Raw genomic sequence first — 26598 nt, 5'->3', positions numbered from 1 at the left:
GTAGCCAGCTCTGGAAGCTTCCATAGATGGAAGCATGGCTCAGTGACCCGCATCTGTCCTCTGGTGTTGGGCTGTCCCTGGCTGACGTCTCCAAAGTGCACAGAGCACTGCCTCCCTTTTCTGTGGTAAGTAGTATTCCATGGCATGGGTATATACATTCCTCAGTTCACGGATGTTCAGTTTATTTTTTAGTTTTTTGAGACAGGGTCTCGCTATGTATTTTGGCTGGTCTTGAACTCACTAGGTAGCCCTGGTGGCCTTGAACTGTTGCCCACCCTCCTGCCTCAGCTTCCTGACTGGTGGGGTTACAAGTGCGACCACGCTCGGCTACAACTTTCTGCCATGTGAATACTGCTCCTGTGAGCATTTCTCCGCAGTTTCTTGAGGACATATGTTTTCAATTCTCTTGGTTTTATACCTAGGAAGATTGCTGGACCACACGGTGACTCGAGGTGACTTTGAGGAACTGCGGCTGGTTCTCCAAGCGGCAGGCAGTGCAGGAGGCTTCCAGTTTCCCTGGCGCCAAGGTGTGAGGTGGCGTCTTTCGTGGTTTGGGTTTTCGGGCTCTGGGGCGTTCTTTGAGTGCAGAAGCTGGGGCCTGCTCCAACCATCACCCCCCCTCTCCTCTCTGCCCTCCACCGGCCTCCCGCCTGCCTGCTGCCTCACCTCCTCTCACCGAGCAGTGCCAGTTCCAGTGGCCTAGAGTCGAGGGCACTGGGCAGAGAACCCGGCCATCCTGAGGCCGGACCCTGCCCCGGGCCTGCACGGTGCCTACTGGGCAACCTCCCAGGGGCCTGGGACCCAGTGCCGCCTCCCTCCTGGCTGCTGCAGGCCTGGCCCAGGCTACACATGTGCTCCCATCACCTCTTGTGCCCAGCCAGGCTCAGCCTTTGCCCTGGAGGGGTGCTCCCACGATGGGGTGCCCCTCTCAGGGTGGGCTCCGCTTGCAGATGGTGCCAGTTGGGAGGCCTGGGGCCTCAGGCGAGAACTGTCTGGTTCCCCCCGTAGGGTGTGGGGCTGGGCGGAGTCCTGCAGAGTCTCACCCGCTCCGTGCTCCATCACCCTCCCTCTTCCAGGGCTGTGTGAAGGCCCTGGGTTCGATCCCTGGTGTCGGAAGGAGGGAAGGCCAGCAGGTGGAGGATTGGACAGCTGGCCTGGGGCACAGCCACTGGCCAAGGAGCAGTCAGTACCAGCCCAGTTCTGCTCCCAGGGTGACAGCGTCTTCCCCGAGAGGGAAGACAAGCTTGTTCTGGGGGTCAGGCTGGGGGGCAGTGCAGGGAGGGCAGCGTGTGGACAGCTAGGGCTCAGGACGGAGTCAGTCAGGGTCAGGCCTGGAGCTGAGAGCCCTAACTCCGAGTCCCTGGGCCTCAGCCCCTCCCCTGCAGAATGGGGCACAGATGCTACCCTCTGGCTGGGGGATCCTGAGATGCCAGCGCCTGCCCTGTCCCCTGCTGATGGTGTCCCCCAGCTCTGTGTCTGGACACAGTAGGCCCTGTCACCTGGGAGGACCTGGCCATGGCCTCGTGCACTCCTGGTGATGCGGGGCTCCAGAACACGAGCCCGATGGGGGACACGGGGGGCCCTCACCGTCTGCTGCCTCACCCCGACTCCCAGGCCACCCACCCCAGGCCGTGCCAAGGCATTAACCCGCGGGGATGCTGTGCCGCCCGCATCCGTGAGGAAGAGAGCTCCAGGGCCAAGGGACCTTCCCAGGGGCAGCGGGTCTGCGCTCCAGCCCACGCTCTCCTGGCCGCGCCACCAAACCACTGTGCAGAGGGGCGGGCGGCCACGGGGCCACGGGCGCTGCACGGAGCGGGCAGCATCTCCAGGCTGCAGCCCACGCCGGGCACCAGGGCCTGAGGCAGAGCTGCTCTCTCTCTCTCTCTCTCTTCCTCTCTCTCTCTCTCCCCCTCTCTTCTTCTTCCCTCTCCTCTCCTTCTTCTTCTTTTTTTGCTCTTTTGAGACAGGGTTTCACTGTGTGGCCCAGGCTGGCCTCGACCTAGCGGTGATCCTCCTGCCTCCGCCTTCCACATGCTGGGATCACAGGTGTGGGCCACCATGCCAGCCCTTCTTCCTCCTCTTCCTCCTCCTCCGAGCCTCTCCCTCGAACCTGCTGGAAATGGCGTAGATGACGATGATGAGGTTGCGCTAGCAGCTCCTCAGCACACGTTCCCAACACTTGTCCAGCACTGGCTCATTTCTTACTCAGGACCCCGGGAGGCAGGACTGAGTTTCCCTTTGTTCAGAAGAAGAAACAGGCCTGGAGAGGCGGCATCTGGGGTGGGTCCCCAGGTCCCCAGGGGTGGATCGCACCCACCTCACCGCAGCCCGAGCCCGGGGAGGAGGGAAATTGGGAGACACAGAAGCTCGTCCTGGAGGGGCCGTCGAGGCCTGGTGTCCCTAAATTGCCCAGGTTGGGCTCAAACTTCTGATCTTCCTGCCTCGGCCTTCCAGAGTGCTAGGGGTTACAGGAGCGCTTGGTCTCCTTTGCTGTGTGGCTTCTACCACGTGACCCAGTACAGTGGCTGCAGTTCCAGTGATCACAACTGTTGCCATGAGCAGAGAGGAAGAGGCAAATAGGAGCGCAGGGGACTGCCCCTGTCCCAGCACCTCTCCGACCCCATGGAAGAACCTGGGGCAGCACACGGGCCAGGACATCTGGGAAATCGGTCACCACTGTGTGGGTAACGCCAGGGTTCTGTTGGGGGAGACACAGGAGGAAGCAGTTGGGGCTGGGGTGCCCCGGGCAGGTCCCAGCTTGCCCTGCCCCTGGGGAGGGCTGGCCGAGCCCCAGCCTGGTGAATCGCTTGTTCTTGAGTTGGACTCCTGGTTCTCCAGCCCAAGTCAGAACCACCTGGAGGGCGGACTCGGACTGAGGGGAGCCTTGAGTCGGCATTCAGGGTCCCAGCCGGCGTGCGGATCCCCAGCCACAACCCTTAGGTCAGCCAAGTCCTGCTGCCCGCTGCCTCCTGCTTCTCCGCCTGCCCCTGTCCTCGGGGCCTCTGCTGGGCTCCAGCACCCGCTCCTATCCCGGGAGACCCCTTGCCGGCCACAGGGAGCACCGAGTCCTCTCCGCCGCCTCCCCTGGGCTTCCGGAGCCTTCCATCACCCTCTATTTATAGCTCCAGTCAGGTGCCCGGACGCTGCCGGGAGGGACAGGAGAGCAGGTTCTGTGACCGTGGGGAAGGACTGGGATTTTCCAGGACGGCGCCCTGGCTGTATCACCCCACGTCTCCGTGTGCCCCTCGGCCGCCTGTCCCTGCTTGTGGGGACCCGAGCTGGGGGCCTGGGTTAGTGGGCTCTGAGTGGGCGGGGGCCGGGCTGGGCCCCGGGAGCAGTGTGCTGTGACTCTGGAGCCTGCAGCCTCCAGAGAGCCGAGCCCAGAGCAGCGGCCGCGTCCCCAACCCAAGGTCACTGTGCCTCCCCGGGCCCACCGCACCCACTACGCTATACCCCACTTTCAGACCTGGGTGCCTGCTCTCCACCGCCCTCTTCCCTCCTGTGGCACCCTGGACCCTCCAACCACAGGGAGGCCGGAGCAGGGCTTAACCCCGGACCAGCGCCTTCCTGCTGCTGTGGGCTATGAACCCCAGACGGCCGGGCTGTGACCTCAGCACGGTCCTGAGCCTCTCTGAGCTGCTGACCTCGGCCACCGACTCCAGTCTGAGGCTCTGAGAGACCCGAGGGGCACAGCTAGGCCCCCGGCCCCCGGCTCGAGGGCCCCTGATGCTGGTGGACAAGGCCAGGCTGCAGGGTGGGGTCGCCACCAGCCATGGGTACTTCCTCCGTGGGTCTCAGCTTCCCCAGCCACGAGAATGACAGCAGCCCCCTCAGCCACCAGGAGGCTGTGTGAGCCCAGGAGGCCCGGCACACTGGGGTGTTGGGGGACCTGGGCCAGGCCTCCACTCCCAGACTCCCAGGGCGCTGGGCACGGGAGGCTGGGTGGTCATGGGGTGGGGCCTCCCCAGCCCTCTGCCCGGGTCCCCAGCTGCAGCCCTGGAGTTGCCGCTCAGGACCTAGGAGGTGCAGGGCCTGGAGGTGGCCGAGGCTGTGACCCTCACAGGCCAGCCCACGCCAGCAGATAAACACAGGGCCAGATGGGCAGCATGGCCAGAGGGGACAAGATGGACAGGCGGGAGGAAGGGGCGGCGCCTGGGAGCAGCCCTGGGGACACTCGCCCCGGCTCTCCATCTGAACTGCCCAGGAGCAGCTGCCCCACCCCTGCTGCCTTTCTGCGCGGCCCCTCTGGCTCCCACTGCCCTCGACAGCTGCTTCCCGGGGCTTGGAATCTGGCTTTCCATGTCCCACACAGTCCTGAAGCTGCTAGCATGGGGGCTGGGGTTCGAGGACCGCCGTCCATGTACTCAGACCGAGGTGCCCACTCCCCAACTCTCTGTCCCGGTGACCCCAAGCCTCGAGCAGGGTCCCTCCATCAAGTCAGGCCAGGTAAGAGCTCCACACACCCTCTGGCTACTCATTTTCAAGATCCGCGTCTGCATCGCGTCTTCAATCTTGGCTCCTTGGGGTGGCCCTGCATGGGGGCTGGCTGGAGCCATCCCTGGGAACCCCATGGGTGCCTCAGGCAGCTCCTGTCCCGGGGTTCAGTGTGGGAACACCGGGTGGCATGGTGTTTGGGCTCACAGAGCACGGGGCATCTGGGCTGGGGAGGAGGCTTGACCCGAAGACTCCAGAGGGGTATTGAGGTGCTGGGCAGGGGCCCTGAAGCGGCCCTTGAGTGCAGCTGTCCCACGGCCCGCAGGTGCCTCCCGAGGCTGAACCTGGCCTGCAGTTGGCAGTTCCAGCCCACAGCTGCGGTCCCGGTGTCCCGGCTGCAGGAGTGAGCCCTTCACTCACCTGTCACCTTCACCTCCTGGCTCCAGGAGGTCTCAGGGACACGCTACCTGCTGAGCACCTAGGGAGCCAGGCCCAGCAGACCCCAGCCCCTTCGGGGAGGCGGGCTGTGGGATGCGCTCGTCTGGGGGCCTCTGTTCTCATACGCTCAGTTGTTAAACTGCCAAGGCCACGGGGGAGGAGCCCAGGCCCTGACTACTTTGCTGTGGCTGCGTCTTTACCTCTCTCGGGCATGGGGCCTGCGGCCCAGGACTGGCACAGGCTGCATCCCCGGCAGGACCCGAGGTGGTGAACGGGACCTCTGAACCTCCACGGAGCCCGACCTGTGCATTGAGGGGAAGTGGAGAGCACGTGCGGGCCTGGGAGGTGGCCTGGCCGTGTGGCTGGAGCTGCCGCCCACCCAGGCGCCCTTGGGTGCAGCTGGGTGCAGAGGGCAGGAGGGCAGCAGGAGGACTGAGGTCGCTGGCACCAGCCGCAGTGAGCGGCTCAGCCAGGGACGCAGTGTGCAGGGCACCAAACCTGGACCCTCCGGGGACAGAGCAGTGCCCTGTGAGCTCGCGCCGCGTATGGGAGGGCTGTCAGCGAGCAAGGCCGAACACAATGCAGCTGAGCACCTGGCCGTCCTTGGAGACGTGGGAATTTGTAGTTGGGGGCTACAGGTGAGAATCCAGGAGCCTGGCTCTGAGCACAGCAACCAGGCAACAGCAGGGAGCGGCTGCAACCCAGGAGGCCGGCCTCACTAGGGCCGGACACCAGTCCCTGTCCTTGGGCCGGCGGGCGGGCGCCATCTGCCTGTCCGCCTCCCCGGCCTGCACTTTGTCCCCGCAGAACCCCGTGTCCCCGGGCTGTCCTCACGCCCACGTCACCTGCGCGGCCCAGAATCCCTTGGAACCAGCCTGCCACCCGCAAAGGATGCTGGCATGCAGGGGCGGCAGGATGGAGGCCTAGGAGCGCCATCTGCCCAGCCGCCGAGACAGGAGGGTCGCGACGCAGCGGGAGGAGGAGCACGGGCAGGACCGGGTGGGTTGGGGGCGGCGCCCGGGAGCTTCTGTTCTCTAGGCTTCCGCGGGGCTTCTGCAGCAGCTCAGCTAGTTTCGCAATAGCAGGAAAAAGCGACCCTCGCTTTAGGGAGAAGCAGTGTTCTCGCAGGATCCGGAGAGGAGCCCCTGGCCAAACCAGATCCACGGACCGGAAGTGAGAGCCGGGTTTAGGGCAGAGCGGGCGACCCCCCCCCCGGCCCCCCGGAGCGCCCGTGTGGGCGCCGGACGCAGGCGGAGCAGGTGTCCATTCGGAGCCAGGCTCACACCCTCGAGGCTGGGCCTCCGTAACTGGGCCCAGGGCACAGCAAGGGCGACTTCCAGGGAGCAGGGCCCTGCCCCACGCCCGTCTCCGCCCGCGGGTCCCCTGCCCGCCAGCGACCGGGAGCCTTCCGTGGGGCGGGCGCCCCCTAGTGGCCTCCTGCGGAAATGCACCCCGGTCTGAACCCAGCTGTGCCGCGCTGAGCTGCGCCTCCTGGAACTGTGGGTGTGGACAGGAGGTGCCAGGCCCCACACAGCTGCAGGGGCCGGGCTGCTACTCCCACCCGCCAGGTGCGTCCACATGGAAAATAGCTGCAGACGCCACGCCTCTCGGTCCAGGCTCCCCACCGGCTGGGAACGCAGAGTCCAGATAGGGCGAGTGGATGGGGTAGAGGCTACCCCTTCCGGGAGTGCTACAAACCTCGGATTCCCGCGAGCGCCGGGCTCGTGGTGGACCGCTCCCCATGACACCCGTGAGCTCCGAGGGGCTGTTGCTCAAAAAGCCACAGGGCAGAGTCGGGACTCGAACCCAGGTCCCTGGTCCAGGGCCCAGGCTCTCGTGTGGGAAGCAGTGTGTAGCTCGACACTCAGGTAGCTCCTGACTCGATCCTCCGGTGTGTGTGCTCTCGGGCCGAGTGTCCTGGTCTGCTGGGTGCTGTCTGCTCTCCCCGTGCAGTGCTGGGGCCCCGGGGCCAGTGGTCCTGTGGCCTCCCTGGGCTCGGGCTGGCTGCATCATGGACCTTTGAGGCATGAAGAGGGAGGGCAGGCCCAGCACACGCAGTTAGACCCAGCCCTGGGCCCGGAGGCCTGCTCTGCCGCCTCTGTGGTTTGTTAGAGGACGCAGCCCCGGGCCCTTTGCTCTGAGCCATTCAGAGAGCTGAGCCACCGCCAGGCTGCAAAACACTGTCCTCACCCCCAGCTAGCATCACCATTGGTCTCCCGGTGCCCACCCCACCCTGGCAACCTAATCTACCCTCTGCCTACGGCTTTGCCTCCTCGGCTGTTTGGCACACGTGGGACTGTGCCCTCCCCAGCCTTTGCGTCCAGCTCCTCCGATTCAGCACAATGTTCTCACAGGGCATCCACTCACAGTTTCGCCCTTGTTTATTGCTGAATAGTATTCCCCTGGAAGTGAGACCACATCTGAAACTTCATCACCACCAGTTGGCAGAGTCCTGCTCTTCAGCTTAGACTGACCTGGAAGTCCCTATGTAGCCCAGGTTGGCCTCAAACTGGAGATCCTCTTGCCTCAGCCTCCTGAGTACAGGGATCACAGGTGTGTACCACCTTGCTCAGCCAGGGGGATGGTTTTAAGGCTGTGATATTCTCTAGGCCATGAGAGGTGACCCGGGTGGTAGGGCCAGGAGGGGCCTGGACAGGGTCCTGGAGGATGCAGCAAGGGGCTGTGGAGAAGGGACAGGAAACCAGGCCCACCCACCCGACCCTCCACTCCCACAGCAGCCACAGAGCTGAGCAGAGCCAAGTCCTTGGAGCCGCGCAGGGCAGTGACAGCATCCCACAGAGGGGCACAGGGAGGCCGAGGACACGGCAGCAGGCCCACCGAGGGACGCCACCCCGTCCCCAGGATACGGCCGGCCACATTCGGACGGTGCTGGCAGTGCCAGGCCCGCCGGCTCCCTGTGCCAGCCGCTGCACCACACAGCCTCCCTGGGGGGCCCACCCACCACAGCCCCCACGGGGCATGGGGCGCCTGGAAAATGGATCTCAGGGACAGAGAGCAGGTTCTGCACCTTCGGGTTACGGGCAGTTCTTACCTTTTGCTTTGTGGCTGTTTCCCTGGTATTTGACAAGAAGTGTTCTTTTCGAGAAAAAATGGATTTCATGGGCTCATTTTTAAAAATTTTAATTTGTTTTTTTTTTTTTTTTGGCACCGGGGATTGAACTCAGGACCTTGCACTTGCCAGGCAGGCGCGACACCACTAAGTTAAATCCCCGGCCCTCATGGGCTCATTTCTTAAAAGAAGCAACTTTCAGATGTTGCTGGTGGGTGTATCACGAACAAAGAGTAATTTCACAATATTTATCAAGATCACAAATGCAGTTGCCTTTTGATCCAGCAACCCTGAGGCTATATTTTATCCCTGTGTTTTATAGGTTAGTGCTCTATATGGGTGAGGTCCAGGGTATTTCGTGTGTCCTTGCTTATGACAGCAAAGCTGGGAACAGTCTTAAGGATGCATTTTAAGTAAACTGTGGGTGGAACACTACACAGCCATGAACAAGGAGGAGGACGCATCCTGTACAGATTGGGAAGGAGCCCTGGAACTATGTGGATGTGTTCATAATGTCACTTTCATATAAGAGGGGAGATGCCTCCATTTTGGGGTGCTGTCAGGGGATGTCACCGACTGGGTTACTAATAAACAGAAATCCACTTCTCGAGGTTCTGAGACAGGAAGTCTGAGATCAGGCTCTGGCAGTGCCCTCTTCGGGTTGCCCACTGCTTCCGGGTGGGTGGAGCACGGCACTCGCTCCATTGAGCAGCACGTGCTCCGGCGCTCCCTCCTCCTGCCCTGACATCAGGTCAGGTTTTGAACACGTGGTGGGGGCCTCAACGTGCAGCCCAGCCCGGGAGAGAGGCTTGGCCGGCTGGGGCCTCTCAGAGACACTGGCAGCCGCCACCAAATCTCATATAGCCAGGCTGCACCCCACACAGGGACACAGGCGGGGGGTGTCACCTGGGCCGGGAACTCGGGCACACGGGCCTCTCTGCCAGGCTCCCCACCTTCGATGCTGGCTTGACGTTTGGACCACGGACTGTGCTTTCTGGGCACCAGGCAGTCATTGTTTTACTTAGCAGGTTAGGGCTTCTAAAGACAGGGTCTCTATGTAGTGCAGGCTGCCCTCGACGTGTGCCGATCCCCCTGCCTCAGCCTCCTGAGTGCTGGGATCACAGGTGTGTGCTACCTCGGCCGGCTGTAGTCATCATTTTTAAAAACACCACATGCCAGAGTGGGTTTCACTCCTGGAGGCCAGGAGGTGCAGCTGGGGCCCAGGAATTCCACCGCACCTCAGGGCGGCACCTGTCTGTGCATCTGTCTGTCCTACCATTGGTCTGGTGAAGCCCTGAGACTTCTCAGGGCCTCGGTGCAGACACACAGGGACGAAGTGCAGGACCCGGTGCCCCTGCAGACCTACCAAGCTCCTCACGGGGCAAAGACGTGGAGGGTCCCTGCCCCGGGCGCCCGCAGCTGTTGGTCCCCTCGGCGCTAAGCCTCTTACCCCGCAAATCCCCGGGGCTTGAGCAGCACTGCTGGCTCGAGGCCCATACTGCCCACCAAGCAGAGGGAGACAGACACACACACGGCCCCAGGCGGTCATATTCCGGGGCCTGCAGGTGCGAGGGGCGGGACTGTAGCCCGAGCAGGAAGACGCTGTCCGGCAGCTTGCACGCAGGCTGGCGGGGGCAGGAGCGGCGAGTCTGGGCGCTGTGGTTTCGTGTCCTCCCTCAGTGAGTGGCGTCTGTCACACGGGCTTCCTTGTGCCTCCGGACGGCCACCAGGAGCAGCCAGGCAGACGCCTTCCTCATTCACGTCCAACAAGAATGACACTCTGCCTGGCGTCACCCCAGCATTCTGGGAGGCTGAGGCAGGAGGATGACAAGTTTGAGGCCAGTCTGGGAAAATCAGCGACTTCGACCCTGTCTCAAAATAAAATAAGAAAGGGGTGGGGATGTAGCTCAGTGAGAACCTGATCCATCCCCAGTAAGGGAGGAGAGGGGGAGGGAGAGAAGGGGGGGCGGCTCCAGGGATTGAACTCAGGACCTTGCTCGCTTTCGAGGCAGGTTCCGGAACCACTGAGCTAAATCCCCGGCCCCAGGAGACAGAATCTTTCCAGGCCAAGGCAGGCTCTCTCCCGGAGGCCAGGACTAGGCCTCCCTTCCAGCTCATTAGCTCAAGCTGGCTTAGACCTGCCCATCCCATAATCCAAGATTTGCAACCTGGCTGCACCCAGTGCCCCCCGGGAACCGCCGTCCTGTCTGCTCGAGGGCTGGAGTGCGGGGTGCAGCCCCAGAAGCCACGTGCCCTGGCCAGGGTGCCCCACCTGGCTGAGCGGAGATGATCTTCCGAAAAGCTGCACCCGGGGGCCTGTCGCCAAGCCCCTCTGCCCAGAGCATGCCACAGTTAATAATTCTAATAAACCCTGTAATTTCCTCGTGAATAGCATAATTATATTGCTTGGCAATTTGTGTGTGCGCTACAAGCATTAATTTGTTCAGTGTCGCCATCTGAAGTATGCTGCAGGCGTGGGAACCCACGCTGACCTCTGGATTTCTCAGTGTCCTGGGAGTGTCCAGACTGAAAGGGCTGGTGGAGCACGCTGGGGACCCTGCCTCCTGCTGGTCCCGCTGCTCACTGGCCCCCACAGCCAGCGCTCTCGGCTGCACCCAGCCCCAAGGGTTGGGCCCTCTGCAGCAGGCTGCACTTGCTCCTGTCACTCCTGTGACCGGCTAGCAGGAGAGCAGGGCTGGTGGGTGACACGTTCCACACACGCACTTCTGCGGCAGCCATTGGGAGACGCGGCCTGTCTCCATCATGCTGGGACCCAAGGCCTGACATGCAACCCAAGGAGAGCTTCTCCTCACTCGGTGTGCAGAGCTCTCGGTCCCCACTCGGCGGCTCCAAGGCAGAGCAAGGGTCTGGCGGAGGGGCTGGCAGTGCTGTTCCACACGAACCGGCTGCTGGGCCAGTCGGGCCTCCTGGCTGAGCCAGACCCGGGCGCCCAGGTCCCTGTGTGGGTTGGGCAGCATGGGCGTGGCCACCTGCCTGCCCTGGGGCTCTTGCTCCTCACTGAGAAGTGGGCGGCAGGCCCGTGCTGTGGAGGTGTGTGGAGCAGACACTGTCGGTGTGTAGCAGCCCTCGGCATGCCAGGGACAGGCGCTCTGACCCAGCAAGCCCGCCTCGGCCCCTCTGAGGGCGAGGGCCCCACGCCAGCCGCTCCCGTGTCTGCCCGGCCACTGTCAGGGCGGATGGATGAAGAAGGGCTGGGCACAGCCGGGTGGAAAGCAGATGGCAGGAGGCACGGGAGGACTCGACCCAGTGCGGCTTTAGGCCACCTGGTTTGGTTCCCTTATTTGTTTTGGTTTGGTTGGGGTTTTTTGTTTGTTTTTAGAACTGGGGATTGAACCCAGGACCTTCACCCTGAGCTGCACGCCAGTCTCTTTTGTTTGTTTTTGTGACAGGTTCTCCCTAAGTCGCCAAGTTGTCCAGGCTAGGCTTGCCCTTTCCATCCTCCTGCCTCAGCCTCCAGAGCGCTGGGATGACAGGCGTGTGCCAGCACACCTGGCTTCCACCTGGCTTTTAACTGGGCTGGGGACTGGCCGGCCAAGTGGGAGCTGCCCTCGGGGTTGAGGTCAGGTTTGCTTTCCAGGCTGACACTCAGTTTACCTCTAAGTCTGAACAGTCTGCAGGGAGGAGGGAAGGGAGCACCATGCTCCGAAGCCGGGCCCTGTACAGCCCAGGGCCTCCTTTGTCCTCTCCAGCGGCCCTCGCGCCAGCAGAGCCCGCTGAGCTGACAGATTCTGGGCTCTGGGTGGCCAGCCTGCCCCTGGGTGCACAAGCTGCCCTTTCACACGCAAGGACCGGCCGGCTTTGGGCACCGCTGTGGGTGGGGAGGTCAGCCTAGGCCTGTGCCCAGCACAGGGACTGGGGGGGGGGACATCCGCCTGTCAGTTTTCCCTGAGCCTCAGTTTCCCTGAAGCTGCAGCTGTGACTCCTGAACCGTGGGCCTGGACAGGTGCTGCGAAGGGGCCCCTAAAGGAGGGACAGGAGGGGACCCTGACCCGGGCCCTCACCGTCTGTGGTTGTAAAACTCCAAGAGGACCTCCGGCTGGGATGTTCCCTGCCCCAGTCCTGCAAGAAGTTGTCCCTGTCCCTCCTTTGTTTGTTGTTTCAAGTTACATAGCTCAGGCTAGCCTTGAACTCACTATGCAGCCCAGGCTGGGCTCAAGCTCCTGGTGACCCTCCTGCCTCAGCCTCCTGAGTGCTGAGGTCACAGGTGTGCACCACCACCCCAGGCTCTTCTCATAAACGCTGCCGTGGTCAAGGTCTGGTGGGAGGGGTGGGAGGTGCCACTCACTCTGGAGCCTAATGGTTTGAGACAAGGGGCAATTTTATTTTTGGTGCGGGGAATCAAACTTGGGACCTTGTGCTTGCTGGGCTGTTGCAGTGCTGCTGAGCTCCATCCTTGGCTCACGAGGGGCAGAGATGGGTCTGAGAGTGGCTGGGCACTGAAGGACACCAGGGCATCGCCGTGGGGACAGCAGGACCCGAGTCTGTGCTGACGCCTGGCCTAGGGAGGGGGCAGCGGGGAGGTCTCAGGGTGGCGCCCCTGGCAGTGGGAACAGAGTCGGTTCTTTTCTTATATTTGCTCCTCTTTCTCTTCCTGTTTTCTGCCATGCAATTTTGACGGTAATAAAGGTTATCTTACTGTATGTTATGTATTTCTTTCTTTTTTTTTTTGGTACTTGGGTCCTTGTGCTTGTGCAGCAGGTGGTAAAACCACTGAGCTAAATCCCCGGCCCATGTATTTATTTCTTTTGAGATGGGATCTTATGTTGCCCAAGCTAGTCTCAAACTCCTGACCGGAAGAGATCTTCCTGCCTCAGCTTCCCAGGAAGCTGGGACTACAGGCTCAGCCAGCAGCCACCTCCAAGGCGAGCGAGGCAGGGCTGAGTTTGGGGTGGGAGGAGAAGGAGGGATTCCTGGGGCAGGGAGGGACGGACAAAGGGTGGCAGAGGCAGCATGAGCCGGAAGGGACAGAGGGACGGCCCCTGCCTTTCTGCAGCTGGCCCAGGTCGCCGGCGTAAACCAAGGGATGTGGAGCTCCAGAGGACGGGAGCGAGGCTACTGGTGTGAGGTGTGCGCCAAACACGGACTGGACACGGGACAGGGATGCCGGACACGGGACACGCCAGCAGGCCGAGCCCTTGCACGGAAACAAATCCCTCCCGGCTGTGGCCGAGAGCCAGGCCGGGCCTTGGGAATCGGGCCACAGCAGCCCTGAGCGGCAGCCACAGCAGCAGGTCAGGGGGGCCTTACTGGGGGGAGGCATCCGAGCCCTTCTTGGGTGCCAGGTGTTCTCAGCCTTGGTCTGCATGGTGAAACCCACTTGTGTACATGTGCAAGTTAGCTGGGCTGCACACCAGGATTAGTGTGTAACCTTCACCTCAGTGGGCAGAAACCAAGGCAAACGCTACTGACTGATGGCCAGCAAGCCCGTGAGGTGCCAGTTGACACTGCCCAGGCTTAGGGAAAAAGCACAAATCAAAGCCTCCCTCCCCTGCAGGGCAGCTTCATTCCAGATGTCCACAGAAGCCTGAACTGTGTTTTCAGGCATGGATGAAGTATGGTATGTAACACACGGGAATATTACTCAGTGGTGAAAAGGAAGGAATTCAGACACAAGGCACAACACACATGAAACTTGGAGACGTCATGCTTGGGGAGATGAGTCAGACACCTGTGACCTCACTTGTGTGAAGGAGTGGGCTCCAGGGATGGGGAACTTGTTTCATGGGGGGAAGTGGACAGAGTCCTGGAGAGGGGTGGTGGTGAGGACTTCACACTGTGGACACTGAATGCTCCTGAGGTGAACATCAAAAATGGTTCAGCTCACGAGTTCTATGCACACTGCCACAATTCTTAGAGACCCCAAAAAACTAGCTGGCCCTGTGTGTCTGTGGATTCCGCACCCCGGACTCAACTGCGAGCCATGGAAATATTCAGAAAGCAGTGGCAGCTCTACTGTCCCACTGCCTACGGCCTCCCGGCATTCTCTGTGCCAGGTCCACGGGCATGGAGAGAGGATGCTGAGCACGCGAGCAGGGTACCGGTGGGGTGGAAATGGGCACCACTGTTTATGTAGGGCCGGGGCACAGGGCCTCAGGACTCCAGGGTGCACAGGCCCAGTGGTCCTTGGGGACCCACCTGCCCCGGCCCTGGGCACAGCTCTCATCAGCCTGGAAGCCCAGGGCCACCTCTGGGAAGCGCAGTCCCTTGGGGCCCACCAGGGCCTCTGTCGTGAGTTAGCTGCAAAGGTGGCCTTCACTGGCTCCTGCCCCAGGAGGGGTATGCCGTGGGTGTCAGCCAAGGGACGGGCCTGGCGGGCTCTGACGGTGCCCGGGCTGGGCACAGGGACAGTGGCCGGAGACACCGTCCTGATGGGTGAAGCCCCCAGGGCCCAGCGTAAGAGCGGAGCAGCCAGCACAGCCCTGCGTGGCCACAACCCCAGCACGGACTTCAGCAGCTGGAGCGGCCAGTGAGGAGCTCGGGACAGAGCAGTGCTGCGTGAGCTGCAGGTTGGCAGGGCCAGCTGTGGGTGAGGAAGGTTGTTTGTGGGGTGGGTGTTTTGTGGGACCCCAGGGCCTTCCCACTGGGCTACACCCCTCCTACACCCGTAGCCCTTTTTATGCCGAGACAGGGTCCCACTACGTCACTAACTTGCCCAGGGTGGGCTTGAACTTGTGGTCCTCCTGGCTCAGTCTCCTCACTGTGTGCCCCACGCCTGGCCCGCACACCCTTTTTCGATTTTCCCTTAAATTCTTTTCTTGGTCCATGTTAGGTATACAGTACGTTTACATTTATCACTGGGTGCTTGTTCCTGTACATGATGTGTCTTGGTTCTTATTTTTTTCCCCATTCTCTGTGCTCCCTTCCCTATTTACAAAGACTTCGTTTCCATTTTTTCCTTTTCTCATAATTTTTCCTTTCCCTTCTTCCCGTTCCCCTGCCCCTCCCACTTCCCTTGCTTCTTTGGACCTTTTCTTCCTATTTCACATCATCAGTTATACATTTTAATCATTTTAGTCCTTATTTACACTCTCAGTTTCTCACACCAGAGAAACTATTTGGTATTTACACGTGTGTCCTATTAACTTCACTGACGAGTGTGGCCTCAACCATACACCCTTTGAGAAGGCACCAGTCCCATCCATGCAAGCTGAGCCCCTGCACCACGGCCACCCCCAGCGCCCCACCACTTAACACTGTCGCCTGGGGCTCCGGTGCGAGCAGGTGAAACATGGAGGGACAAATATATTCAGATCATAGCACAGCTCATTCATAAGAGCCTCAAACTGGAAAAGGCCCTGACATCCCCAAAACAGCAGAACAGCAAGTTCTGGTATATTTATCTCATGAAATATTGCATGGCAATGAAAAAGAATGAGCTACAGGTACATGCAGCAGCGTGAATGGATCTCGCAGAGATGAAGCTGAGCAGAACTCGGTACAGACAGTGTGCACCTATGACTGCATTCACAGGAAGTGCAGGGACAGACACAGCCCACAGCCCATGTGCAGCACAAACATGTGGACAACAAGGCTCTGACCGCTCCTGGGCGGTCCCAGGTGTGAAGGTAGGACCCACCCAGAGGAGGACACGAGTCTGTCCTAAGAGCGCAGGAAACCACAGCAGCCTCACGAGCAGGGCTGACCTGATGTTCACTCCTAAAGGTCACTGCCTGTCGGGCAAACCAGGTGACATGTGAGGGCCGCCATGCTCACCCTGAAGACAGACAGAGGCGCCCTGGGCGTGGGGGGCACAGGTGGTGAGAGTGGGCAGTGTCAAATATATAACTAGGAGGAAGAATCAACAGGACGTGACGTCGGGCAGAGCTGGGGGGAAGGAGGGAGGGGACAGGCGAGCGGGGGAAGGGCGGGCGAAGGGCGGGCGGTAGGCGGGCAGACTGGCACGTGCGCGGGTGCCTGAGGCCCTGGGGTGAGCGCACAGTGAGGGGCAGCAGCGCTGGGTGACACCCGGAAGGAGACTGCCGGCTCCTGGCGTCCACACAGCGCGCACGAATCTCAGGCCGCGAGCACACAGACTTCCTGAGACCCATTTACTTCCCAAGGCGGAGGCCGGAGAGACACGGCCGGCCGGCTGGTTTGATGAGATGCGAGGATCTCCCTTCCTCTGGGGATTTCGGGGAAAGTGCAGGTGAAGCCCAGGCGAGCAGGGGACGTCTGGAAGGGCGGGCGGAGCCCCAACCCCGCGTGGAGCGTCAGCCCCGTCTGCCTGGCGTCTCCCAGCTCCCCCAGCGCCCAGCCCCGGCGCACAGCGGGACCTGTGCCAGCGCAGACCGGGAGGGGCTGAAGATCACTCGGGGACCTTCCCGGCCAGGCCCTTACTCCAGGCCCCGCTGCCCCCACTCGAAGCAGGAGGGCCCAGGGAGGCGGGACAGGAAAAGGCCTGGGGGTCCAGGGAGGACCGGAAGGCCAGAACTCCTGTGAATTCACATGCGTTTCCCTGACCCTGCACCTCGGGCCCACCCCGGAGTCTGGCAGCAACCTGGGATTCCCTCCCAGCAGGCCGGTCTCTGCTATTTGGGTAAACACCATTCCCCTCCTTGGCCGTGGCGGGGGACTGGGCAGTTGCCTCTCGCCCACCCCATCAGAGGCGCCAGGGCAGGACTCGGGGTAAGAGCCAGGGCCCCACACTCAGGGGTGGAAAACCCCGCTCTGGAGGTGGGCAGAGTCACACGCCAGCCACAGGGACCAGGCGGGCTGCTCGAAGTCATGGTCACTGCCAAACCTTGGGGCTGCCTGGACTCTACCCCTGGGACAGGCTGAAGTCTTCGTGGACCAGAGCTTCAGTCTTATCCGGTTGTCCTACACCCCCACCCAAGCTACACAGTCATGGGATCCCCTCAGCATGGCAGGCGCTTCACACCGAAGTTTCTGCACGCTGAGCCCTCCCCGCCCCAGCCAGCGTGTCCCGGGGGCTGAGTGGTCACCCTGGCCCCAGGGCCGTGCAGCCAGGGCTGTGTCCACCTCTGGGATTCTGCAGTTGTTCTGAGGCCTGCAGCTGCTGGGGCTGAGCCTGGGGCAGGGTGCAGCTGTACCAGCTGTGGAGACAGATGACACTGCGAGGCTTGCCATGCCTCACGCTCCACACAGGGGAAATGTGCCAAGTTCCATGCCATCCTGGCTCTGTCTGGTGAGACCTGCAGCTGGCAGCAGAGGGCGGCCGGATGGAGGAGGGGCGAAGGGAGCAGAGCTGTCTTCCCACTCTAGCTTCTAGTAGCAGCATTTGATCCGCCGCTGTGCAAAGCAGGCGATGTCACTCACTAATTACTTTGTCCACTCCACCCCCTGGGGGCAGGAGCCATGCTATCATCCCCGCTGGGACCCAGAGGGAAACTGAGGCCAGAGTGGGAATCTGGCAGAGTGGACGGAGCACAGCCTGGCTGCCGGCCCAGGACCCACATGCTCCTCATTGGTGCTGCTGCCCTTGCTGTGGACTGCTCCAGACCCGGTGGCTGTCTCCAGGGAGCCTGCCCAGACTGACAGAGCTGGGTGGGAAGCGCTCAGGGGTGAGCTGGAGTCTGGCTACACCAGGTCAGGGACCCAGGAGGACTTGCCTGAACGCCCCCCCCCCCACCGCAGTGGGCTGTTTCTTGCACTAGAGGTGGATAGGGAGGCTGAGGCAGGAGGATCACCGCAAGTTCAAGGCCAGCCTGGGCTACACAGTGAGTTAAAGTCCAGCCTGACCTATGTAGCAAGACCTTGTCTCAGAAAGAAAACAGAGGGGCTGGGGATTTAGCTCAGTGTTTTGGCCGCCTGCTATGTAAGCGCAAGGACCCGAGTTCAATCTCAGGTACCAATAAATAAATAAACAAATAAATAAATAAAATAAAAATAAAAAGTGGTTATTTAAAAAAAAAAAAGAAAGAAAACAAAACTAGAGGTGGAGGTTATGTCCTTGCCTGTGCTTCCTGGCCAGGCAGCTGCGGGTGACTGGGTCTCCAGCTCTAGGGCAGAACACTCCACCAGGAGGCACAGTCAAGGTCCCTGGGAATCAGAAACTCGGGCTGCACCTGGCTGTTTGGGGCCCGGAGGAAGCCAGGGCCCAGGCAGCACCGCCCATAGCACTGTGTGCAGGAGCCCAGGAGCCCAGGAGCCCAGGAGCCCGAGGCACTGGGCCTGCGGAGAGGTTTGCCATGGAGCTGGAACCATGGAAGGCTCAGCCTGTGGGGCAGGAGTCCCGACCCACGAGGGAGATGCAGAGGGGACAAGGACCCGGTGCCTGTTGAGCAGGTCCCACACACCGAGCCGAGCCAGCCCTGTCTTTAAAGCAGGCTCCATCACAGCTTGGAACATCTCTTGCATCCTGCCCCTCTTCCTGCCAGCCTGCGTAACCGGAGTGCTTCCCAAACCTGGATGTGCCTGAATCACACAGGGTCTGGTGAACGGCCTGGAAGTCTGCATTCCTTTTTTATTGGTACTGGGGCTCAAACTTGAGACTTGTGCTTGTGAAGCAGTCAGCAGCACCACTGAGCTAAATCCCTTGCAAATTTAATTTGCATTTTTTTCTTAGACAAGTTCTTGCTATGTAGTTCAGGCTGGTCTTGAACTCTCAGCAATTTTCCTGCCTTGAGTCTGCATTCCTGACAAGATCCCAATGGTCCCAACCACACCTAGAACTGCAAGAGTTCCATCAGCTGGTGGGAGTTTCATGCAGTCACTGAAGGCTCAGCTGGGACTGCCTCAGCCTTGAGGAGGAAAGGGTATCACTTTGAAGATCTGGAGTAACGGTGACCTCCTGCCATCCTGCCTCAGAGGTGGCCCAGCATGGACTGCTGGGACTTGTTTGGACAAGACAACTTTGGACGAATGGGAAGGAGGACGTGTGTGTGTGTGTGTGTGTGTGTGTGTATACCTGTTCATGCTCATGGACTGGTGTGGGTTTGTGTGCACAGGACAGCTAAGCAGTAGAGCGCAGTAGCCCTCTGTTATGGTTCAGAACAAAAAGGCGCCCCAAATCCTCACGTGTGTGGAAGTTGACTACTCCCCCATGTGCACGGCTGAGGGTGCTGTAGGAACTGGGGCCTGGGTGGAGGTGGACACTGGGCTCTCACCGGGAGCTGCACATCCCTTCTCTCTCTGCTTCCTGGCCTCCACGACGTGGGTGGGCGGTTCTCCTTCTCCACACCCCGCTGCTTCCGCCTTGGCACCAGCCCACCATGGACTGAACCCCCTGAAACTGCAGGTGACAATGGACCTCAGCTCCTTCGAACTGCGGGCATTAGATGTGGTGCACAGCAGTGTGAGTGACAGAAACACCCTCGCGGAGCGGCTGCTCAGGTCATGACTTCTCTCAGTGTGGGTCGGCAGGGCCGTCTTTATTACAAGGCACTCTGCGTTGTCTGATTGACCACAGCCCACACTACAACAATGAAACTCCTCTTCTGGGAATCGGGAACTCTGAACCGAGACATCCAGTCTGCACTTTTTCATTCTGATGAACTGCAAGGATCCAGAAAGGAGTTCCAGAGCTGACTCTCATCTCAGCCCTTCCCCAGCCGCCCGGGGGGGGGGGGCGCTGCTCCTGGGACCCCCCCCCCCCAGGTCCTCATCCCATGCTGCTCCCGCCCCATCTTCCTTCTCCCCTAAGGCAGAGGCTTTCCAGGAAATAACCATAAACTGCAGACTCCTGCCAGCAGCCCCGGCAGGGGGCGGGCTGGCCCTGATCCCTGTCAGCCAGATGTCCAGGACGGGCAGGTGAGGCGCCTCCACCTCGCTCACCCACACCCCAGCTCCACCTGGCTCCCACCAGACTCAGCCAGATGCTCGCTGTGCCCTCGGGACGCTAGCTGGGCCCAGGAAACATTTTGTTGGCACATTCCCTGTCTGAAGCCCTGGCCTCGCTTTGCCTCGGACGAACTTCGACTCTACCTTGGGGAACTCCGTCCCCGGGGATCTTTGCTGCCCCCCCTCAGGGCTCTGCAGCCCTGCGCACAGTCCCACGGTTACTGTGGCCCTGCACTGTCCCGCCTGCGCAGACCTGGGTCCTGGAGGGCAGGGCCGGGGTCTGGAGCTCTCTGCGCCCCACCCCTGCCCGCACCCCAAGCGCAAGAGCGCCGCCGACCCTGCCGAGGAGACGCCTGGAGTGACTTACAGCCGGTGGGAGGGGCGGGAGGACGGGGTTTCTTCGTTTACCAGACTCAAGGTTGCCCAGCGTCCTGCGAAAGTCAAGCACTGTGGGAGGCGGCAGGGGACCCCGCGGAGCAGATGCGCTAGAGGAGCTGCTCCGCCACCAGGGGGCGGGAACCATTCCTGCGCTCCCCCAAACCAGCCGCTTCCCAGAGATCCCACTTGCTTTTCTTCCTCTCCCACGCCAAACCCGATCACGCGGGGCCCGGGGGAGGGGCCGGGCGGCGCCATCGCAGGTTGGGAGCGGCCCTTCCCGCGGCCCCAGCGCCCACGAGCCTGCGGGGCCCGCGCGCCCCGCCCCCACGCGCCCCGCAGAGGACTCGCTCGCGCGCGCGCCGCTCCCCTCCCTGGCGCCAGGGGGCGCTGCGGCCCCGCCCGTCGCCATGGTCACCGCTGGCGGCGGAGTGGGTTTACGTAAAGGACGCAGCGCGCCGGGGGCGGGGGCGGCCTCGCGCGGCGCCGGCGCCCTGCGGAAGCGGCGTGGGGAGCGGGGCCCGGGGCGCCGGGATGGAGGCGGCGGCGGCCGCGGCGGCCGGGGCGCACGGGGCCCTGCGGCGCGCGGGAGGTGAGGACGCGGCCGGTGGACCGTAGGGCCAGGGCGGCGCGGGGAGGGGGCAGGGGCCGGGCCGGGCCGGGCCGGGGCCGCCACGCGCCGCGCAGGTGCGAGGTCCAGGGGGCCGGGCGCAGATGCGGGACGCGGGCGGTCGGGGCGCGCGCTCCTCCGGCCGGGCCCCGCGTCCGAACCCCTGTTCCCTTGCCGGGCGCAGCGCGGCGTGGCGGTGCCAGCTGCGGCCGTGCAGGTGATGCGCGGCCCGGGTCCCGGGTCCCAGCAGGGGGCGCCGCGCGCCGTGCGTGGTGCGCCGGCCTTGGGCTTGGCACGGTCTAGGTGGTGGCACTGGGTTGGAGGAATCGGTGGGCTCGGCATGCAGGCAGTGTCCTCAGCAGGACTGCAAGACGGGGCCGGGGCTCTGCGCAGTGCTGTGGGAATCTGTGCCCCAGACCCTGACGGATGGGAGGGCAAACGCCCACTCGGCCACCCTGCCCGTGACGTCGGGGCCCGGCTCTGATGCCTCCGGGCACACGCGCTGGGAGAAGGTTGGTGCTCCTCACAGTGGGTGTGAAGAGGCACAGGAGACGCCCCTCCGTGAAGTTCATGGCGTCAACCGCACCCCGTTGCCCTGGGGTCACGGTTCCTGCTCCGTGGGGAGAGGGGAGACAGCTGGTTTTCAGCGGTCTGTCCATGTGCAGGGCGTGACAGTGGCGAAGGTGCCAAGAGGTGGCTGCACCCGTGGTCCAGGGGCTGTGGGCCAGCGCCTGGGTGTCCATCTGCGGCCAGGCCTTGCCTTCTGGTTGAGTCGATGGCTTCACCCCAGGGCATCTGGGAGTCCACCCTCTTCCCCAGGCTCTGAAAGCTGTGGGTCCACAGGACCATTTGGGGTGCAGCTGTTGGAGGAGTGTGCTTGGATGACGCCCGCCCTCACCATCCTTCGGGAGGCTCTGGGTGCAGGTGGCGCACAGTCACACGGTGCCCTACTTGACAGAGGGGCGGTTGCAGACCCCAGGAAGCCTCAGGATGTGGGGAGACCTTCAGGCCTCTGTCTCTCCCCTAGAGAAGTGGAGTGAAAGGGGTGTGCATGGGTGGCGCTGGGGGAGGCGTTTGGGAAGGGTCGCGGTGGAGGTTGGAGACTGGGGTGGCTGGCAGGTGCTACTCGGCCAAGGGGGCTTCTTGGTGCTTCAGCGGAGCTCCCCGAAGCCAGGATTCGGTGAGGTGCATTTGGGAGCAGGTAACCTGGATCCCAGTCTTGTCTGTGTGACCTTGAACGCCAGAGTTTATCTCTCAGAGCCCCTTACACCGTGGTCAGCGGTCTCTGGAAACGGGAGGAGCCTGCGCAGGTGGACTCGGGAAAGGTGTGCAAAGGTCAGGGACTGCTGCAGGTAAAGAGCCCAGGCCGGAAGGCAGCTGGTAGGAAGTGGGGGTGTGGATCTGATGAGCAAGAAGGAAGCCCAGAGGCCCAGGCCCGGGCATGGGGAATCTGTGGCTCCGGCGTGTGGCTCCTGGCCGGGAGAGTGGGCTCTGTTGATGCTGTGAGTCAGCTCCCGAGGTGGAACCAGGCCTGGGTCTCCCGAGGACGGCTCTGGCATGGCCACCACAACAAGGCGGCCTGCAGGGGTGGCCTCAGGTGGAGGAAGCCCTGTGCCGGGGCTGCAGACTGCCACCTCCTCTGCAGGTTGGCAGGCATCTGGCTGTGGGGTCCGGGGTACCTGTGTGGGAGGGAGGCTTGGGAAGTGTGTGCTTTCTTCCCAGAGTTCCCCTGGTGGGGTGGGAGCAGGCACAGCAGCGCCGTGGGCTGTGGCCTGAAGAAAAGGAAGTGGTTCAGGGCAGCCATGGCGTGGGCTTGGGGCTGGGTGGTCCTGTGAGAGAAGTTGCAGTGGGGCGGCAGGAGTGGTAGGAATAGTAGGCAATGCCTGGGTCATGGGGGAAGGAAGGGGGAGCCGTGGGTGTGCCGAGGACAGACAGGTGCATGACAGCTCTCCAGGATGTTTGTGCCCTATGTCACAGAGCCCTGACGGGCTCAGGGCCAGGAAGGCTTCCCTGTCAAGCCCAGGCCCGTTCCTCAAGCGTGCCATGTGAGCAAGCCTGTTTTCTCAGCCTGTTCCCCCAGGCAGAAAGCTTTGCCTGCATCCAGGCTGCGGTGTGGAGCTTGTGGCCGGACAGCGGATGCGGTCCTGCCAGGCCCAGTGGCAGGCACATGTTTCCATGCGGTGGACGTGCCTGTCCTCCATCTGCCGCCAGATGCTGCCTGGCCTTTCGGGGTGTCCTTGGTTGTTCCCAGGTTGGTCCTGGGTGTCCGGGGCTTCCCACCTGTTCTGCAGAGCCCAGTGAGGGGCCGCCTGCCACGGTGGATGCTCAGTATTCCCGTCTCCTCGGCTCACCCTCCACACCTCCGCCCGTGTTTCCGGATCCTGGCTCAGCTTTATGGTTTGGGGCTCTAGGAGCCCTCTGCAGCCACCCCGTGCCATCTGCTTGGGGTGCTGGGACTGCACAGCAGAGCTGGGCTGCAACGGGGCCTGTGCTCCCCTAAAGCAGAGCTGAGCTTTCTTTCCTGTCCCCTGATTGGCCAGGTGGTGTCCCTTGTCACTGTGCACAAATGTTGATTTTGAGGTTCCAGCTGGGGCGGGGGCTGGGGCTGGCACCATGGCGGTGGGCATCGAGGGCCAGCCGCCCTGGAGCTGGGGTTTTGCGGCTCTGGTGCTCAGAACTATGCCCATTTTCTTCACAATTGTCCAGAACTTGCTTCCTCAGCTCCTGGCAACCTTTCCTCCCTTGGCACCCCATAAATCACGATGCCTGGCTGCCCTGCGTGAGGGGTGCCAGGGAAGCAGGCATCTCAGGCTGGAGGTGCTGGCCAGGGCCAGGAGAGCTGGGTCAGCAGAAACCATCCCCCCACCCCGTCCCTCTGCCGACCCGGGACCTTGGCGTGAAATCACCTGTCGTCCAGCAGGCCTTTAAGAATCCGACTTCTCCCTGGAGTAGCTTTCCATCCACCCCAGTGGGCCAGGCCAGCAGCGCTGGGGGACATCAGCGAGCCTGTGGTCAGGGAGATAAATCTCAGAACGCAGAGCTGCGATGCTGGAGGATGCAGTTACCTCCTGGTGGGCAGTGCTGAATACCGTTTCTCTTCATTTTCCCTTTTCCTTCCTGATACTGGCTTGATCTGCGCTCAGGGAGATGCTGGAAGCTGCTGTGGGTGGGGAACTCTGCCACTAGGATGTCCAGGGGGGTGGAAGGATGGGGACCCAGGTGGCTTTTCTGTGGGACGTCTGCCAGATGTGGCTGAGGACAGCGGGACAGGCTGCCCGGCGTGCATGTAGAGCTGGTGCCTGCCGCATGGCTATGGGAATCCAGGGCTGCAGGGGCATGGAGTGGCTGGTGGCGTGGGCCTCCGTGGACCCTGGTGTCTGGCTAGCCCGGTGTCGGTGGATGTGGGAGGGGCCCTGCTGGGCTCCTGGTGGCAGCAGGAGGGGTGAGGACCCCTAGGACGTGGCCGTCCAGGCGGGCGGGGGTGGGACAGAGGGGCCTTCCTGCTTTCTTTGTTTTCCTTAGAAGGGAGCTGGGCTGGGTGCAGCCCCCCAGCCCCCATCTGTGTATTACCTGGGGGCGGCTCACGGCGCTGCCGCTTCACTCCTGCCCAAGCCCCCTGGAAGTCAGCCGGGGACAGGCCACCTGTGACAGAGACAGCGCTGCAGACTGCAGGCGCCATGACTACCCAGGCGCGAGTTCTGGCACCTCCAGCTCTGTCTCCTTCCCGGGGAGGTGGGGACCATGGATTTCCCTGCAGCAGAGTCTCAGGAGGCCAAGTGTGGTCCCCAAGGGCAGAGGGCACTCGCGATGCCACACTCTGCCTGTCTCCTCACAGAAAGTGACTATGTCAGGGACTGCATAGGTTAGCACCAGGAAGGCGTCCTACGGCCCGGTGCCCCTGCCCTGGGCAGGTGGGTCCTGCAGTCTGTAGTCGGTCACAGGCAGGCCCCCGGAGTCCTCTGCTGGGGCCAGGGCCAGCTGTTTCTTGAGCACCTAGTATGGGCTGAGGATACAGCAGAGCCTGAAGTGTGGCTCCTGCCCTCCAGGGCGTCAGAATCTAGGAGTGGCGTGAGGATTTCTAGAAGTGGGTGCTACCAAGGTCAGAGGCAAGAGGGACCTTGAAGGGAAGCCTTGGGTGCCCCCCTCAGAACCTAGAGGCGCAAACCAGGGCGCGGTGGCTCAGGGCTGCAGCTGGGAAGGCAGGTGAGGTGCTCATGTGCGATCAGCCTGAGGGTGCAGGCATGAAACAAGCCATGAGGACTGAGGTCGAGGACTGGATAGGAGTTGGTGCCCAGGGCCACCGGTGGGGGCCGGGGTTTGTCACTGCGGAAAACACAGGCAGCCACTGAGATGTGTGGGGCAAGGCCAGGTGCCACCTCAGGGTGAGGACCGGGGGCAGGTTCGGGGCTGCTGAGGGACAGCCAAGAGGGGAGCAGGTTCTGCAGGGCTGTCTAGCCCGCCGGGGACAGCACTGTGCTTGGCTTTGTCAGCTCTCTGGGGCTCGGGTTAGGGAGGACACTGGTGTCTGCAGGGTACTCCGCTCAGCTGCAAAGCAGAGCACAGCACAGTGCTGGCTGTGACCAGGCCCTGGTGCCTCTCTCCACCTCTGTCCTGCAGGAGGCTCGGAGTCGAGTCCCTGTCCTGGGTCACACAGCGGCCAGGCGGGGGCCGGGGCTGGGGTTTGTCTCTGTCCCGCCCCCACCTCTCCTGCAGCCTCATGAGCAGTCTCCTCCAGGGAGCTCCCTGAAGTCCAGGGCTGTGTCTGAGGGGCACCCGGCTCCCCCCGAGAGTGCACGGCCGCTTTCCTGATGAGAGGGAAACCAAGGCAAAACAGACGCCTGCACTGTAAGGCCGTGCCCTCCTCCCCCCTCACCACCAGGGGTCTGAACCCTGGCCGCCGGCCTTGCCTCGGGGCGCACGCGCACTTCTGATCTTTCCCTGGCCCCTCCATCCTCCTATCCAGCGGCCTTGTGCCGACCGGCGAGCAGCAAGCATGCTGTCTTCTCCCATACCATGCCGTGGGGACACACACGCACCCCAGCTGAGCCATCTGCACCTGGCCTGGGCTGCCCCACCGAGCCCAGAAAACGCTGGGCTTGCCAGCTGCCACCAACTGACCCGACCCTTGGGCCGGCAGAGGAGGGAGGGAGGCTGCTGAGCAGCGTCCAGCGAGCGCGTCCCTCCCGCTGGGCCCTCCTTCCCGCTCCCACGCTCAGCCTAACTAGGTCGAGGAAGGAGAAGCGCAGACTCCCCACCGCACCGCCGCTGGGCTCGTCGGGAGCCGGGAAGTGAGCGGCGTCTGTTCCGGAAAGCGTGGAGACGGCCACCAGCCCAGCCTCGCGTGGCAGGGTTCCCAGGGCGGCGGCTAGGAATCCTTGCTCTCTCATGGGCTCTCCCCGTCCAGCCCCTGCCCAGGGCTGGGGGAGGCAACGCAGGGCTCACTGGAACTTTAGCCGGGCTGCCATTAGGTGGAACTGCTTTGTTCCCCAAGTTTCCGCCTTCTGCAGGCTGGATTACATCAGGCTCCCGGCTCAGCCCGCCGTGGCCACCGCCCACTTCCTCCTGCCCCTGCCATCCTGGGGCTTTCTGCCCATGCTACCCTCACGGCACTGTCTGCCTCGAAGCATGTGCCACCCTGGGTGCCTTTGGCATCTGCCTCCAGTGCATCCCATGGCCCTGAGTTCAGCGCAGCACAGGCCTCTGATGTGGGTGCCGTGAGCAACAGCCTCGCCAGTCCCCTGCTGCTTGGGCAGGTCCTGCCCTGAGCCTGTCCGTGCCCCGCATGGACTCGAGTGGGACTCGGCACCCTGGGTCCACGCGATGCCTCTGTGCTCTGCCCGGTGCCAGGAATTTCCCTTGGTGTGCAAGGTGCTGTCTGTGAGTGGGAGCCTGCCCAGCCTGCCCTGTGCCA

At 62.5% G+C, this 26598-nt stretch overlaps 1 protein-coding gene and 1 long non-coding RNA gene across 7 annotated transcripts in view; both read left to right on the top strand.

Annotated features, from left to right (window-relative positions):
• Nucleotides 1-1971: 1971 nt before the first annotated feature.
• Nucleotides 1972-8087, top strand: LOC110347405 (uncharacterized). 4 transcript variants are annotated; one of them, XR_002392027.2, is made up of 6 exons: nt 1972-2680; nt 2839-2940; nt 3123-4446; nt 4760-6440; nt 7268-7425; nt 7608-8087. It is a non-coding gene; the product is annotated as an uncharacterized LOC110347405 (long non-coding RNA). The 4 variants fall into 4 exon arrangements; XR_015448278.1 differs by having other exon boundaries at nt 2839-4446; nt 4760-5510; nt 5680-6440; XR_015448277.1 differs by having other exon boundaries at nt 2839-4446; nt 4760-5871.
• A 12499-nt stretch (nt 8088-20586) lies between these two features.
• The window catches only part of Dagla (diacylglycerol lipase alpha), a 42337-nt gene continuing 36325 nt past the window's right edge, over nt 20587-26598 (top strand). For 2 of the 3 annotated variants that reach the window (XM_087203804.1, XM_087203805.1), the window contains exon 1: nt 20596-20669. The gene's annotated coding sequence lies outside the window, so the exon portion shown is untranslated. Of the gene's footprint in view, nt 20670-26598 lie in introns of all 3 variants that reach the window. The other variant, XM_021251828.2, reaches the window with a different exon arrangement.

The sequence above is a fragment of the Heterocephalus glaber genome, unplaced genomic scaffold, assembly GCF_053883595.1.
Source record: "Heterocephalus glaber isolate CG9 unplaced genomic scaffold, H.glaber_assembly_v1.0 deba00001806, whole genome shotgun sequence".
Classification (NCBI taxonomy): Eukaryota; Metazoa; Chordata; class Mammalia; order Rodentia; family Bathyergidae; genus Heterocephalus; species Heterocephalus glaber.
Note: the sequence above shows the minus strand (reverse complement) of the source record. Positions and strands in the feature narration are given on the sequence as shown.